At 39.4% G+C, this 17,517-nt stretch overlaps 1 long non-coding RNA gene across 1 annotated transcript in view; it reads right to left on the bottom strand.

Annotated features, from left to right (window-relative positions):
• Window positions 1–15,623, bottom strand: part of LOC128664179 (uncharacterized) — a 51,735-nt gene extending 36,112 nt beyond the window's left edge. The window contains exon 1 of the long non-coding RNA XR_008402927.1: window positions 15,533–15,623. This is a non-coding gene — a long non-coding RNA (uncharacterized LOC128664179). The remainder of the gene's footprint in view (window positions 1–15,532) is intronic.
• Between the last annotated feature and the right edge of the window lie 1,894 nt (window positions 15,624–17,517).

Raw genomic sequence — 17,517 nt, 5'->3', positions numbered from 1 at the left:
TATGGAAAAAAGGGGCAACCAGACATGGACTCCTTGATCAGTGTGCTTAGAGGAATATGGCTACACTTCACTGACAAGGCCAAATGAAGGTTGAAATGATCATCTGGGGATACTGTGTTCCTTGTTCAGAGAGGAATTGCCTGATATTTCGGCGCTGGACTGACTGTAATATGCAGGATCAGACTGATATACTACAGGAAAGTTCTACTCTGTGAAAAGCATTACTGGGCTAAAAGAAGCTGCACCCAGGTGGTAAATCACCATAGAACAGGCTAACAATGGTATTGATGGGGATATGGACTAGCGCCTACTCAATACCCTTGAGGCTTGGGGGGAGGTGATACCTAGTAACCACCAATGGAATTGAATGTATAATGGGAATCCCCCAAGCGCCTACCAAACCGGAGGCAAAGAAGGGATAATATGATATAATCTGGTAGATAAAAAATAGATATTTATTACATAATCTAAAAACATATATTCCAACTTATGGATCCATGAAGAATAATAAACCAGACTGGTGAATAAAAGTTAATAAAAACACATAAAGAAGTAAAAAACAATGACTGGTCACAGGTAGGTGGCCTATCTCCTGCGTTGACCTAGGTACAGAGTTAAAGGTATCAATGTGATAAATACAACAAATATCAAGTGTCGAAAAACTCACAAGTGTTGAAAAATAAACGGGATAAAAGTCTCAGTGATAAACCTCAAAAAAATCCAATAAAACTGTGTCAATGAATGTCAGTAGAAAAACATCTTATGAATTGCAATTCAGATCCAAAATATAGTGAAAAAATAGAAAAAATAGAAAAAAATAGTAAAAAATAATGGTGAGAAAAAAAAAAAATTATTTGTGCGAAAAAATTAAGTGAAAATAGTCACCCAGACCTATATGGATATTCCGTGCAGAAGTCCCATATGTAGTCCCATATGTAGATGTATCCTTGGGGATGTGGAAAGATGAAGAGCAGTGCCCACAAACGTGTGGAACAAGAAAAACATTGTATGATACAATCTGCACTATATTTTCTTTTTTTCACATATTTTTAGGTGGATATCGTTTTTTGAGTTAATCTGACTTCTACACTGATATCTGATTTCTTGTTCCACACGTTTGTGGGCACTGCTCTTCATCTTTCCACATCCCCAAGGATACATCTACATATGGGACTACATATGGGACTTCTGCACGGAATATCCATATAGGTCTGGGTGACTATTTTCACTTAATTTTTTCGCACAAATTTTTTTTTTTTTCTCACCATTATTCTTTACTATTTTTTACTATTTTTTCTATTTTTTCACTATATTTTAGATCTGAATTGCAATTCATAAGATGTTTTTCTACTGACATTCATTGACACAATTTTATTGGATTTTTTTGAGGTTTATCACTGAGACTTTTATCCCGTTTATTTTTCAACACTTGTGAGTTTTTCAACACTTGATATTTGTTGTATTTATCACATTGATACCTTTAACTCTGTACCTAGGTCAACGCAGGAGATAGGCCACCTACCTGTGACCAGTCATTGTTTTTTACTTCTTTATGTGTTTTTATTAACTTTTATTCACCAGTCTGGTTTATTATTCTTCATGGATCCATAAGTTGGAATATATGTTTTTAGATTATGTAATAAATATCTATTTTTTATCTACCAGATTACATCATATTATCCCTTCTTTGCCTCCGGTTTGGTAGGCGCTTGGGGGATTCCCATTATAACAATGGTATTGAGCCAGTTGTTCGTTGCTCAGTGTGCTTAGAGGAATATGGCTACACTTCACTGACGAGACCCAATGAAGGCCGAAACGATCATCTGGGGTTGCTGTGTTCCTTGTTCAGAGAGGAATTGCCTGTTATTTCGGCGCTGGAATGACCGTAATAGGCGGGATCAAACTGATATACTACAGGAAATTTCTACTCTGTAAAAAGCATTACTTGGCTAAAAAGTTGTACCCAGGTGGTAAATCACCATAGAACAGGCTAACAAATGGTATTGAGCTGGTTGTTTGTTCCTGTGAGTGTACTTCTCTCTGTATGTATTTAGTCTCCCTATGGGAAAAAGGGGCAACGAGATGTGGACTCCTTGCTCAGTGTGCTTAGAGAAATATGGCTACACTTCACTGACGAGGCCCAACGAAGGCCGAAACAATCGTCTGGTGTTGCTATGTTCCTTGTTCAAAGAGGAATTGCCTGGAATTTCGGCACTGGACTGACCGTAATAGGCGGGATCAGACTGATATACTACAGGAAAGTTCTACTCTGTGAGAAGCATTACTGGGCTAAAAAGTTGCACCCAGGTGGGAAATCACCATAGAACAGGTTAACAATAGTATTGAGCCAGTTGTTTGTTCCTGTGAGTGCACTTCTCTCTCTCTCTCTCTCTCTATATATATATATATATATATGTGTAAAGTATACCTTGTTAGTTAAACTGCATAGTAAAGTAGATTCTGTTCTCTTGTATTTGTAAGTATAAAGGTCTGCTATATAATATAAGTTATTCTTAGCCATCTTCTGTACCACCTATTATTATAACTGAGTATTGACAGTCTTCTACAGTTACATTCATAAGTCTATTGCAAACTAGCAGACACAAGCACATTGCACAATCAGTAGAAGCAGACTCTGTATAGTGAGCTCCATGCCCTTTGATATACATGTGTATTATATCTTGTTATTTGCATTTATAACAACATAGAAGTTACTATAAACTGTGTACACTTTTTTTTAGCAGTCTTTCTCACTATCAGATTATATATTTATGTAGAGGAAGATAGATTATAATTTTTAATCTTAGTTCATGGAAGATTGGGGCAACATTTTCCTGCTTTCAGGTTCATTGCTTCCTAGTAGTTAGAGTAAGTACAAAGTGTGCATTAATAACTCCTTAATATCTATATAAAGGCAGTTATACTTAAATAAATAGAAATCTTGTTATATGTTATGCAAGAAGTTAGTAGAGGGCTGCCATATTAAAAATGTTTTGTTCTCCTTATTATTAGGTAAAGTCAGTATTTGGATCAGCACTCCAGGGTCATCCCCATCCAAATGTAACACTGCAAGGTCTGCAGGAAATAGGTGCTCAAACCTTCAAAGACCCCCCCTCCAAGGTCCAATGGAATAAGTAGAACAAAAAGGAAAGAAGGTAGCACTCTGGTAACAGGAAACACCTTTATTGGAGCAACGTTTCGAGGCTACTTGCCTCTTTCTCAAGCTTACATATACTAAATTGTGAACAGAACTTTATTCACAAGGCAATTAGTGAAGGGCCAATCCCCAGGCTCACAAGGGGCGTGTGCAACAAAATTACATCACACAACAACTTAGTGTCAAAATTCATCAATTATTAACCCATTAGAGACTGACTGGAGGATTGGTCCAACAAATATATACAATTTAAAAACAATATAGTTACACAGAATAAGAGGAAAGCACAATAGGATCTGATACACAATGTTAAACTAGAGCAAACAGATCAAATTAATGGCATAAGGTCAAATTCTCTATTAAGCCCCTTTGGTGTCATAGTATCTAATAACCAAATCCATTTGGCTTCTTTGCATAATAAATCACTCAACCTGTCGCCTCCTCTGGATTTTTTACTGTCATGGTCTATGACAATGAATCTTAATTGATTGGCTTGATGGCCTTTATCCAAAAAGTGGGAGGGGACAGGAAGATGAGATTGTTTATCATTACCAATATTGGATTTGTGCTGACAGAAGTGGTCCTTGACCTTCTGAGTGGTCTCGCCTATGTATAATAGGCCACATGGGCACTTAAGCGCGTACACCACATATGTGGAGTTACATGTAAAATACCCTGGGATCTTAAATTTCTTGCCTGTATAGGGATGAGATATTTCTCCTCCTTTAATAACGCTATTACATTGGGCACACCCCAGGCATGGGAATGTCCCATTCCTAGGGGTGCCCAAAAACATTTGACCCTTGGTAGTGGTATTAGCATGTGCACGAACCAATTTCTTACCCATGGTATTGCCTTTACAATAAGCTGCTCTGGGGAATTCTTTAAATTCCTGTATGTCAGGGCAGGATTCCTTTAGCATAAACCAATTTTTCTTAATAATGTGAAAGATATTGTTACTCATAATGCTGTACTAACAAATGAGATGCTATTATGGAACCCTCTAGTTTTAACCACAGCATCAACCATAGTATCCATCTGGATCTGGCTAAGTTCATGTGGGCTATACCCTCTCTTGATGAATTTCTCCACCATTTGGCCCGATCTTTCCTGATGTTTCTCTGGATCACTAACAATTCTATTCACTCGTATGAGTTGAGACTTAGGTACACTTCTTAATACTCTAGGCGGATGAAAACTAGATCTATGCAACAAAGTGTTGCGATCAGTCGGTTTGGTATACAAATCCGTCTGTAATTTGCCTTCAGAAACATATACCATGGTGTCAAGGAACTCAATATTAGTCATGCTTGTTTACACACTAAACTTTAAGAATGGGACTTCCCTCTCTATATCACCTTTTAAAGCACTAAGTTCCTCAGGGGTGCCCCGCCACAAGATGAACAGGTCATCTATATAGCGGACCCACCCAATACACCTTTTCTGAAATAGAGGATGAGTGTATACATATTTCTCCTCCACCCAGTTCATGGTAAGACATGCATAAGATGGGGCCACATTTGACCCCATCACCGTCCCCCCTTCTTTTGTAAAAAGAATTGATTGTCATACATGAAATAATTATTAGTTAATATCAGCCCACCTTCTTCGCGGATAACCCTGAATTCTGCACTAAATATCAGATTCTCAACAAATCATCTATGGATATTATGACTCTAAACATTGAATTCTCCAATATGGAGCTGAATACATTGGGACCAGCTATCACTGCACAACAAAACAAACCCCGGGAAACGACCGGTGAGGAAGAATACGAAAAGGCAGTTACCGACATCAAAGAGGTCACTGATATTTTCAAACAGGAAGTGGAGGAGAGAAAGCGCCGGAAGTTCAGGCGCGACGAACAGGACTATACCACCGGAAGTGTCTATAGGTGGATCCGCGGCAGGAGGAGAACAGGCAATACTTTTGCCAGGAGACCTAATTATTATACTCAGCGGAATGCCGGATCCAACACTAGATCATCATCTAGGTCTGAAGGGTCCGTGACAGAGCCAAATTATGTGGCTATCTCCACTACTCCGTCCTCTTCTTCTTTTTTAGGTGCGGGGACAAGTCCTGCAAGTGGCACCGGACAAGGCGATGCGGCGGTGGGCAGAGGAGTGGACACTCAAGCGAGAACCTATCAACAACGCAGGAAGAGGTAAATGTGGTTAATCTGTCTTCAAGGACATTATCTGTTTATGACATGTCTGTACTTAACAAGGGGTTATCGTTTTGCCCCACTGAGGAGCCTGATCCATTTGCCCTGATGATTGACCTGACCCGTTTCTTTAGGCTCCTTAGATTGAAGGCCTTTTTTAATACTCCTAATAGGCCTGTTATGAATGCTCCATTTGAATCTAACACAGACCCATTTGACATCAGTAACCTGGGATTATGTAATAAAAGTACCTTCAACCCTTCAGGGGACAATCCAGCTGTGGAGACCTACATTAAAACCATAGAGACTGAGTTTAAAACTGTGGTTGATAAGCACATACAAAAATACATCACAATTTGACTAAAAAAGAATGTCAGTCTTTTAGCTCTATACAGAATGACAAGGACATTATTATCAAGCCGGCCAACAAGGGCGAGGCCCTGGTTATTTTGGACACTGATAAATACAACACTGAGATATTGAGACAGTTGGGAGATTCTGCTGTTTACAAAAAATTGGATAGTGACCCTCTAAGAGATATTATAAAATTATTGAAGAAAGAGATTGAAAGGGGCTTACGCTATGAGATTATCAGTCAAAAACTAGCCCAGTTTTTGTTAATTAAGAATCCTATCACTCCAGTTTTCTATGTGATGTCCAAAATTCATAAGAGACTCACTGATCCCCCTGGCCACCCTATTGTGGCAGGCATAGGCTCAGTGTTAAGTCCTACAGCCCAGTTTCTGGATAAAATACTGTCACCTCTAGTCAGTACTGGCAAGTCTTATGTCAAAGATACTTTGGATTTTATTTCTAAAATTTAACCATATGAGGGCTTACAAGATGTTCTGTTATCAACTTGGGATGTGACATCTCTGTACACTGTCATCCCCCATGGCGTGGGGGTTGAGAGTGTACATAGTGCATTGTCCCAATGTGGTCTGTACAGTGATATACAATGTGATTTTTTAATCCGGTTACTTGAGATGGTATTAACTAATAATTATTTCATGTATGACAATCAATTCTTTTTACAAAAGAAGTGGACGGTGATGGGGTCAAATGTGGCCCCATCTTATGCATGTCTTACCATGAACTGGGTGTAGGAGAAATTTGTATACACTCATCCTCTATTTCAGAAAAGGTGTATTTGGTGGGTCCGCTATATAGATGACCTGTTCATCTTGTGGTGGGGCACCCCTGAGGAACTTAGTGCTTTTAAAGGTGATATAGAGAGGGAAGTCCCATTCTTAAGGTTTAGTGTGTAAACAAGCATGACTAATATTGAGTTCCTTGACACCATGGTATATGTTTCTGAAGGCAAATTACAGACGGATTTGTATACCAAACCGACTGATCACAACACTTTGTTGCATAGATCTAGTTTTCATCCGCCTAGAGTATTTAGAAGTGTACCTAAGTCTCAACTCATACGAGTGAATAGAATTGTTAGTGATCCAGAGAAACGTCAGGAAAGATCGGGCCAAATGGTGGAGAAATTCATCAAGAGAGGGTATAGCCCACATGAACTTAGCCAGATCCAGATGGATCCTATTGTTGATGCTGTGGTTAAAACTAGAGGGTTCCATAATAGGATCTCATTTGTTAGTACATTTAGCAATATGAGTAACAGTATCTTTCACATGAGGGTATAGCCCACATGAACTTAGCCAGATCCAGATGGATCCTATTGTTGATGCTGTGGTTAAAACTAGAGGGTTCCATAATAGGATCTCATTTGTTAGTACATTTAGCAATATGAGTAACAGTATCTTTCACATTATTAAGAAAAATTGGTTTATGCTAAAAGAAGCCTGCCCTGACATACAGGAATTTAAAGAATTCCCCAGAGCAGCTTTCCGTAAAGGCAATACCATGGGTAAGAAATTGGTTTGTGCACATACTAATACCACTACCAAGGGTCAAATGTTTTTGGGCACCCCTAGGAATGGGACATTCCCATGCCTGGGGTGTGCCCAATGTAATAGCGTTATTAAAGGAGGAGAAATATCGCATCCCTATACAGGCAAGAAATTTAAGATCCCAGGGTATTTTACATGTATCTCCAAATATGTGGTGTACGCGCCCATGTGGCCTATAATACATAGGCAAGACCACTCAGAAGGTCAAGGACCGCTTCTGTCAGCACAAATCCAATATTGGTAATGATAAACAATCTCATCTTCCTGTCCCCTCCCACTTTTTTGATAAAGGCCATCAAGCCAATCAATTAAGATTCATGGTCATAGACCATGCCAGTAAAAAATCCAGAGGAGGCGACAGGTTGAGGGATTTATTATACAAAGAAGCCAAATGGATTTGGTTATTAGATACTATGACACCAAAGGGGCTTAATAGAGAATTTGACCTTATGCCATTAATTTGATCTTTTTGCTCTAGTTTAACATTGTGAATCAGATCCTATTGTGCTTTCCTCCTATTCTGTGTAGCTATATTGTTTTTAAATTGTATATATTTGTTGGACCAATCCTCCAGTCAGTCTCTAATGGGTTAATAATTGATGAATTTTGACACTAAGTTGTTGTGTGATGTAATTTTGTTGCACACGCCCCTTGTGAGCCTGGGGATTGGCCCTTCACTAATTGCCTTGTGAATAAAGTTCTGTTCACAATTTAGTATATGTAAGCTTGAGAAAGAGGCAAGTAGCCTTGCTCCAATAAAGGTGTTTCCTGTTACCAGAGTGCTACCTTCTTTCCTTTTTGTTCTCCTTATTATTATTATTATCAGGTATTTGTAGAGTGCCAACAGATTCCGCAGTGCTGTAAACATAGTCGGTATACAGGATAACTTTTGTAGGGATCAAATGGATAGAGGGCCCTGCCGAGAGTTTCACTGTTGTAGTCGGCAATTATGAAGGCGATCTGCAAACAGCTGGGCTCATAGGCTTACATTATAAGGGGTTCAAGGGGAAAGCAATGGAGTTAGGAAAGGTTAGTGTAGGTTGTATGCATCCCTGAATAGTAGAGTCTTTAGGGAGTGCTTGAAGCTGTTAAAACTAGGGGAGAGTCTTGTGGAGTGAGGCAGGGAGTTCCACAAGATGGGGGCCATTCTGGAGAAGTCCTGTAAACGGGAATGTGAGGAAGTAACAAGAGAGGAGGAGATTGTGAGCAAATCGAAGGGGACGGGAGGGAGAGTATCTGGAGACAAGTTCTGAAATATAGGGGGGAGCAGTGCTGTTGAGGGCTTTGTATGTCAGAGTGAGGATTTTGTGTTTAATCCTAAGTGTAGCCTTCTCTGGAGCATCCTTTGCCCCGTTTCCACTTTCTGTTGGGGTAGCTCAAGGCTTTGTCCTCGGTCCCCTTCTCTTTTCAATCTACACGTCATCATTAGGTTCCTTAATAAAGTCCCATGGGTTTCAATATCATTTATATGCCGATGACACCCAAATCTACCTCTCTGCACCAGAACTACCTCCTTCCTTACTAACCAGTGTCACTAACTGTCTTTCTCATATCTCATCTTGGATGTCCTCTCACTACCTTAAGCTAAATCTCTCCAAAACTGAACTCCTTATTTTTCCCCCTTCTTCTAACTTGCAACATCACTTACCTACCTACAACTCCACCTCCCTCTACCCCTCAAACCAAACTTCACAAAAGCACTAAGTCATTAGATCTGCAAGAGCTTTATGGTGGATTGATAGACCTGGCTTGTGAGAGAGATACTGGGGGTCCATTTATCAAGCTCCATACGGAGCTTGTGGGCCTGTGTTTCTGGCGAGTCTTCAGACTCGTCAGAAACACAAGTTATGAAGCAGCTTTCTAAAGACCGCTGCTCTATAACCCTGTCCGCCTGCTCTGAGCAGGCGGACAGGAATCTCCGGAAATCAACCCGATCGAGTACTATCGGGTTGATTGACAGCTCCCTGCTTGCGGCCGATTGGCCGCGAGTCTGCAGGGGGCGGCGTTGCACCAGCAGCTCTTGTGAGCTGCTGGTGCAATGTTAAATGCGGAGAGCGGATTGCTCTCTGCATTAAGCGAGGTCTTGCGGACCTGATCCACACTGTTGGATCAGGTCCGCAATACCTTTGATAAATAGGGGCCTTGGTATACATGATTACAAGTTCCAGATGTTCATATCTTCTTATTTATAATATTTACTTCTAAGTAGATGTACTTGTTTGTGAGAAAACCCACAAGTGACGTCATGGAGAAGGAGATAAATAATCTATACAATTAAAAGAGGTCTATGTTACATTGCATTTGCTGTTTGTCATTTATCTTTGTGTACTGATGTCTTGTTAACAATGTCACGTCATGGTACTGTTTTTTCTTTGATTTGTTGCTGTAACTGATATTTGCAATTGTATTTTCTTAACCTCAATAAAAAAATAATTAAAAAAAAAAACCTGCAAAGCTGACACCTATTTAAAAAGACAATAGAAAGATTTTTAATGTATGTTTCTTTTTTCTTTTTCTTCTTTGTTATATACATCTGATCCATTTAAATTACAATGAAAGTAATTTGAATAATTAAATGCATTGGTAAATAGTATACTTAGGGCTGAATTACAAATCACTACTGATTGAGAGAGGCACGCTAATTACAAGTTAACATTGTTAGAGAGTCATACCCCTTCAATTTTAGCTCACCATTTGTAAACTAGCTCTTTATCGGCTACATTACGAGTTTTTCATTTTGAGCTGTGCGGTGCTAACGAGCAGTTTATGCTCACCGCTCACTTACAGACAGCGCTGTTATTACGGGTTTTTACAACCCAGACAAGAAGTGAGCATTGAGCAAAATTTTGCTAATTACCGCAGTCCAATACCAGCACTGCTTATGTTAGCGGTGAGCTGGTGTAACGTGCTTGTGCACGATTTCCCCATAGGAATCAATGGGGAGAGCCGGCTGAAAAAAAGTCTAACACCTGCCAAAAAGCAGCGTAAAGCTCCTTAACGCAGCCCCATTGATTCCTATGGGGAAATACATTTTATATCTACACCTAACACCCTAACATGAACCCGAGTCTAAACACCCCTAATCTTACACTTATTAACCCCTAATCTTCCGCCCCCGACATCGCAGACACCTACATTATATTATTAACCCCTAATCTGCCGCTCCGTACACCGCCACCACCTACATTATACTTATGAACCCCTAATCTGATGCCCCCAACATCGCCGACACCTACATTATATTAATTAACCCCTAATCTGCCTTCCCCAATGTCGCCGCAACCTACCTACACTTCTTAACCCCTAATCTGCCACCCCAATGTCGCCGCCACTATAATAAACATATTAACCCTTAAACCGCCTCACTCCCGCATCGCAAACAATAGTTAAAGATTATTAACCCCTAATCTGCCGTCCCTAACATCGCCGCCACCTACCTACATTTATTAACTCCTAATCTGCCGCCCCCAACGTTGCCGCCACTATTCTAAATTTATTAACCCCTAAAACTAAGTCTAACCCTAATCCTAACACCCCCTAACTTAAATATAATTTAAATAAATATAAATAAAATTACTATAATTAACTAAATTATTCCTATTTAAAACTAAATACTTACCTATAAAATAAACCCTAAGCTAGCTACAATATAACTAATAATTACATTGTATCTAGTTTAGGGTTTATTTTTATTTTACAGGCAAGTTTGTATTTATTTTAACTAGGTAGAATAGTTACTAAATAGTTATTAATAGTGATGTCGCGAATAGTTCGCTGGCGAATAGTTCCCGGCAAACATAGCTTGTTCGCGTTCGCCGCGGCGGGTGAACATATGCGATGTTCGATCCGCCCCCCATTCGTCATCATTGAGTAAACTTTGACCCTGTATCTCACAGTCTGCAGACACATTTCAGCCAATCAGCAGCAGACACTCCCTCCCAGACCCTCCCAGCTCCTGGACAGCAGCCATTTTAGATTCATTCTGATCCTGCATTCTTAGTGAGAGGAGGGATAGTGTAGCTGCTGCTGATTTTATAGGGAAATTGATAGCTTAGGCTAGTGTATTCAGTGTCCACTACAGTCCTGAAGGACTCATCTGATCTCTGCTGTAAGGACAGCACCCCAAAAAGCCCTTTTTAGGGCTAGAACATCAGTCTTTTTTTTTTGCCTGTGTAATTTTGACTGTGAAACATCAGTCTGCTAGTGTAATCTAATTGCAGTTGCCTGCCTGCAGTGCCACCACTCATATCTGTTGTAACAGTAGTGTAAATTTAAAAAAAAAAACTTTTTTGACTGTGAAACATCAGTCTGCTAGTGTAATCTAATTGCAGTTGCCTGCCTGCCTGCCAGTGTGTGTGCCAGGCCCACTTGCCCACAGTGCCACCACTCATATCTGTTGTAACAGTAGTGTAAATTTAAAAAAAAAAGAATTTTTGACTGTGAAACATCAGTCTGCTAGAGTAATATAATTGCAGTTGCCTGCCTGCCAGCGTGTGTGCCAGGCCCACTTGCCCACAGTGCCACCACTCATATCTGTTGTAACAGTAGTGTAAATTTAAAAAAAAAAAAAACTTTTTTGACTGTTAAACATCAGTCTGCTAGTGTAATCTAATTGCAGTTGCCTGTCTGCCAGCGTGTGTGCCAGGCCCACTTGCCCACAGTGCCACCACTCATATCTGTTGTAACAGTAGTGTAAATTTAAAAAAAAAACTTTTTTGACTGTGAAACATCAGTCTGCTAGTGTAATCTAATTGCAGTTACTTGACTGCCAGCGTGTGTGCCAGGCCCACTTGCCCACAGTGCCACCACTCATATCTGTTGTAACATAAACAGATATAAATGTGTTAGTTATGCAAAACTGGGAAATGAGTAATAAAGGGATTATCTATCTTTTAAAACAATAAAAATTCTGGTGTAGACTGTACCTTTAAACGTGGAGTTTGGTCTGTCACTGTGAAGCGGGCGTAACCCTTACACTACCTGATCGATACAACATCATACCTGATGTTTTAAAGCACGTTATTCCAAACAATTTAGGAATGTTAGGTGATTTATGCCCTTTGTGGCTTAAAACCAGACTCTGCATCAACTATGTAATTTTCCATGGGAGTTTTGCCATGGATCCCCCTCCGGCATGCCACAGTCCAGGTGTTAGTCCCCTTGAAACAACTTTTCCATCACTATTGTGGCCAGAAAGAGTCCCTGTTGGTTTTAAAGTTCGCCTGCCTATTGAAGTCAATGGCGGTTCGCCCGGTTCGCCCGTTCGCGAAACCGAAATTTTTAGGTTCGCGACATCACTAGTTATTAACTATTTAATAAACTACCTAGCTAAAATAAATACAAAAGTACCTGTAAAATAAAACCTAACCTAAGTTACAATAACACCTAACACTACACTACTATTAAATTAATTCCCTAAACTAAATACAATTAAATACAATTAAATAAAATTAGCTAAAGTACAAAAAAAACAAAACACTAAAATACAGAAAATAATAAACAAATTACAAGATTTTTAAACTAATTACACCTAATCTAATCCCCCTAACAAAATATAAAAGCCCCCCAAAATAAAAAAGCCCTACCCTACACTAAATTACAAATAGCCCTTAGAAGGGCCATTTGCAGGGCATTGCCCCAAAGTAATCAGCTCTTTTACCTGTAAAAAAAATTACAAATCCCCCCTAACATTAAACCCCACCACCCACACAACCAACCCTACTCTAAAACCCACCCAATACCCCCTTAAAAAAAACTAACACTAACCCCTTGAAGATCACCTTACCGGGAGAAGTCTTCACCCAACCGGACCGAAATCCTCAACGAATCCGGCAGAAGTGGTCCTCAAGACAGGCAGAAGTCTTTATCCAGATGGCATCTTCTATCTTCATCCATCCGGCGCGGAGCGGGTCCATCTTCAAGACATCCGACGCAGAGTATCCTCTTCTTTCCACGGCGACTGAAGAATGAAGGTGCCTTTAAGTGACATCATCCAAGATGGCGTCCCTTCAATTCCGATAGAATTCTATCAGCCAATCAGAATTAAGGCAGAAAAAATCCTATTGGCTGATGCAATCAGCCAAGAGGATTGAGCTGGCATTCTATTGGCTGATTGGAACAGCCAATAGAATGCCAGCTCAATCCTATTGGCTGATTGGATCAGCCAATAGGATTGAAGTTCAATCCTATTGACTGATTGCATCAGCCAATAGGATTTTTCCTACCTTAATTCCAATTAGCTGATGGAATTCTATCAGCCAATCGGAATCTAAGGGACGCCATCTTGGATGACATCACTTAAAGGAGCCTTCATTATTCAGTCGCCTTGGAAAGAAGAGGATGCTCCGCGTCGGATGTCTTGAAGATGGACCCTCTCCATGCCGGATGGATGAAGATAGAAGATACCGTCTGGATGAAGACTTCTGCCCATCTGGAGGACCACTTCTGCCCATCTGGAGGACCACGTCTGCCAGATTCGTTGAGGACTTCAGCCCGGTTGGGTGAAGACTTCTCCCGGTAAGGTGATCTTCAAGGGGTTAGTGTTAGGGTTTTTTAAGGGGGTATTGGGTGGGTTTTAGAGTAGGGTTGGTTGTGTTGGTGGTGGGTTTTAATGTTGGGGGGGATTTGTAATTTTTTTTACAGGTAAAAGAGCTGATTACTTTGGGGCAATGCTCCGCAAAAGGCCCTTTTAAGGGCTATTTGTAATTTAGTGTAGGGTAGGGCTTTTTTTTATTTTGGGGGGCTTTTTTATTTTGTTAGGGGGATTAGATTAGGTGTAATTAGTTTAAAAATCTTGTAATTTGTTTATTATTTTCTGTAATTTAGTGTGGGGTTTTTTTGTACTTTAGCTAATTTTATTTCATTGTATTTAATTGTATTTAGTTTAGGGAATTAATTGAATTATAGTGTAGTGTTTAGTGTAATTGTAACTTAGGTTAGGTTTTATTTTACAGGTCAATTTCTCTTTATTTTAGCCAGGTAGTTTATTAAATAGTTAATAACTATTTAGTAACTATTCTACCTAGTTAAAATAAATACAAACTTGCCTGTAAAATAAAAATAAACCCTAAGCTAGATACAATGTAACTATTAGTTATATTGTAGCTAGCTTAGGGTTTATTTTATAGGTAAGTATTTAGTTTTAAATAGGAATTATTTAGTTAATAACAGGAATTTTATTTAGATTTATTTAAATTATATTTAAGTTAGGAAAGGTTAGGGTTAGGGTTAGACTTAGATTTAGGGGTTAATAACTTTAGTATAGTGGCGGAGACGTTGGGGGCGGCAGATTAGGGGTTAATAAATGTAGGTAGGTGTCAGAGATGTTAGGGACGGCAGATTAGGGGTTAAAATATTTAACTAATGTTTGCAAGGCAGGAATGTGGCGGTTTAGGGGTTAATATATTTATTATAGTGGTGGCGATGTCTGGTTTGGCAGATTAGGGGTTAAAAAAATTATTTTAGTGTTTGCGATGTGGGGGGGGGCTCGGTTAAGGGGTTAATAGGTAGTTTATGGGTGTTAGTGTACTTTTTAGCACTTTAGTTAAGAGTTTTATGCTACAGCGTTGTAGGGTAAAACTCTTAACTACTGACTTTAGAATGCGGTACCAGTCTTGAAGGGAGAGGGTCTACCGCTCACTTTTTGTCAGACTCGTAATACCGGCGCTAGCAAGTCCCATTGAAAAAAGAGGATACGCAATTGACGTAAGTGGATTTGCGGTATTTCCAAGTCTGGCCAAAAAAGTGAGCGGTACACCTGTACCTGCAAGACGCGTAATACCAGCGGGCGTTAAAAAGCAGAGTTGGGACCGGCCAACGCTGCTTTTTAAGCCTAACGCACAACTCGTAATCTAGCCGTATGTTTGGAAAGCAGTGTAATACCATCTCAACCAAACCATTTTATACAATTAATTAAACATAATAATATTTAAATGTATTTCAAACTTCCATTAGATACCATGAGTTAATCCTAATCAATAGGATGAGAAATTCCTGTACAGAGATAATCCTCTCTAATGACTATACTAATCAATGAAGAAAAAAATAGGACATTTTAGAATATTGCATATTAGTCTTGTGCAATCAATCCAGTCTTTCCAGATTTTATATTATTTTATGGAACCTATTTGCAGAGAAACTGAGAGATAAATAAAATGTAGTAAATGTTTGATTTCTAAAATGAAAAGACATGATAAACTGGGGAAGTTACCAGATAATCTAGACTAAATTTTGACATTTTTCTGCTAACATATTTTTTGCACATATTAAAATACATACAAATTTACTTACCAAGTCTATGGAGTTACAGCAGAGTATAATCCATCGAGGAGTTGCCAAAATATATCTGCAGTGAAAATAAACACACATTTATATAGTAGAGTTAATCTCAGTAACAAAGAAATGAAACTAAAAGCAATTGCAATCTTTATATGAAAAGAGTTGCAGAACAGGTATCCCGTCCCTAAAGGTAAATACAGTACTGTTTATATGGGAAAATTCAATAGTTATTTATTTTCTCATGACTAATATTTCATATATATAACAATTAGAAATCAGAACCCATGCTGCTATACTTGAAAACTGTCCCTATTTTCCCAGGACAGTCAAATGTTCCCAACTTTATTCAAAAACTTTGAAGCAATTTACTTCTAGAGATTTTAGTAACTGCCAGTCCACTGTAGGCTGCTAAATTCACTGAGCATCAGAACGAGACTCTCATGAGCCTATAGAAACGCGCTCTTGTAAGCACAATGCTTCCTAGCAATGCAAACATAAGCTTGCGTTCGCATTGTGCTTAACTTGTAATACCAGCGCACATTAACGTGTGGTTTTATTACTCAGTGGAGTGCTAATATTGCTTGAGCTCAAGCGATATTTAGAGCTCCCCTTGTAAAAATAAAAATAAAAAAAAGAGAAGATCCTTCAGAACAATATGTTAGAGTTTAAAAACTTAAAACAATAATATGGATCTGAACGGAATGACCTGGAACACCCACTTCTTGAGTAGTAACCCAATTCATATGTTCCACAAGGCTAGGGGTGGGAGAGAGATATTCGTTCCAGCCACAAAACTCTTGCGCATAATAGGTAATGATGCTCACATCCCATGTCCCTACACCAAGCAAATTAATCAGTTCAGTAAGATTAGGTGGGAGAGATATCCACCCCACAATCCACAAACAAGTGGCCATTCCAAGCAAAAAAGTGTTTTGCACAAAATAATACCTAGAACATTCACTTCCCAAGTAGCCACACAAAACAAATGTACCCATTCCACAAGCCTAGGCAGGAGACAGAAAATGAGACACACACCAGCAACTGATTCCACATATACAGTACATGGTTATTCCAAAAATTTTTTTTACCGAGTAGCCCCACCAACTAAATTGTCATAATCTGACACTAGCCCTTTAATTATACCTCACTCATGAAGGTAGCACAACTGCAACCAAGGAAACTTCATTGAATTCTTAAAAGGATTTCCAAACCAAGCTTAGTTGCTTGGTTATGGGTCAAGCTGCAGCACTCTGTGCTGTGTCTCTACTGTATTTGTTATATTAAAGGGACACTAAACCCATGATTCAGATAGAACAGCAATTTTAAGCAACTTTCTAATTAACGCCCATTATCATTTTTCTTTGTTCTCTTGCTATCTTTATTTGAAAAAGCAGAAATGTAAGGTTAGGAGCTTAAGATCCAGCCCATTATTGGTTTTACACCTGGGTAGCGCTTGCTGATTGGTGGCTACAATTAGCCACCAATCAGCAAGCGCTACCCAGGTGCTGAACCAAAAATGGGCCCGGATCTTAAGCTTACATTCCTACTTTTTCAAATTTGCAGTCAAATTACGAGTTTTGTGATATGGCTGGCTCGGCAATAACTTGCAAGTTATTTCCTCCGCTCACCTTTAATAGCGCTGCTATTACAGGTTTTCCAAAAACCTGCATTTGCGGGCAATATGGTTGCGTTGAGCTCCATACCGCACACAAATACCAGAGCTGCTTTGAGCTGGTTTTACGTGCTCGTGCACGATTTCCCCATAGACATCAATGGGGAGAGCAGGCTAAAAAAAAGCCTAACACCTGCAATAAAGGAGCATAAAGCTCTGTAACGCAGCCCCATTGATTCCTATTGGGAAAGAAAATGTATGTTTAAACCTAACACCCTAACATAAACCCCGTGTCTAAACACCCCTAATCTGCCGCCCCCGACATCGCCGTCACCTACATTATACTTATTAAACCCTAATCTGCCGCCCCCTACATCGCCACCAC

The sequence above is a fragment of the Bombina bombina genome, chromosome 6 (genome assembly GCF_027579735.1).
Source record: "Bombina bombina isolate aBomBom1 chromosome 6, aBomBom1.pri, whole genome shotgun sequence".
NCBI lineage: Eukaryota > Metazoa > Chordata > Amphibia > Anura > Bombinatoridae > Bombina > Bombina bombina.
Note: the sequence above shows the minus strand (reverse complement) of the source record. Positions and strands in the feature narration are given on the sequence as shown.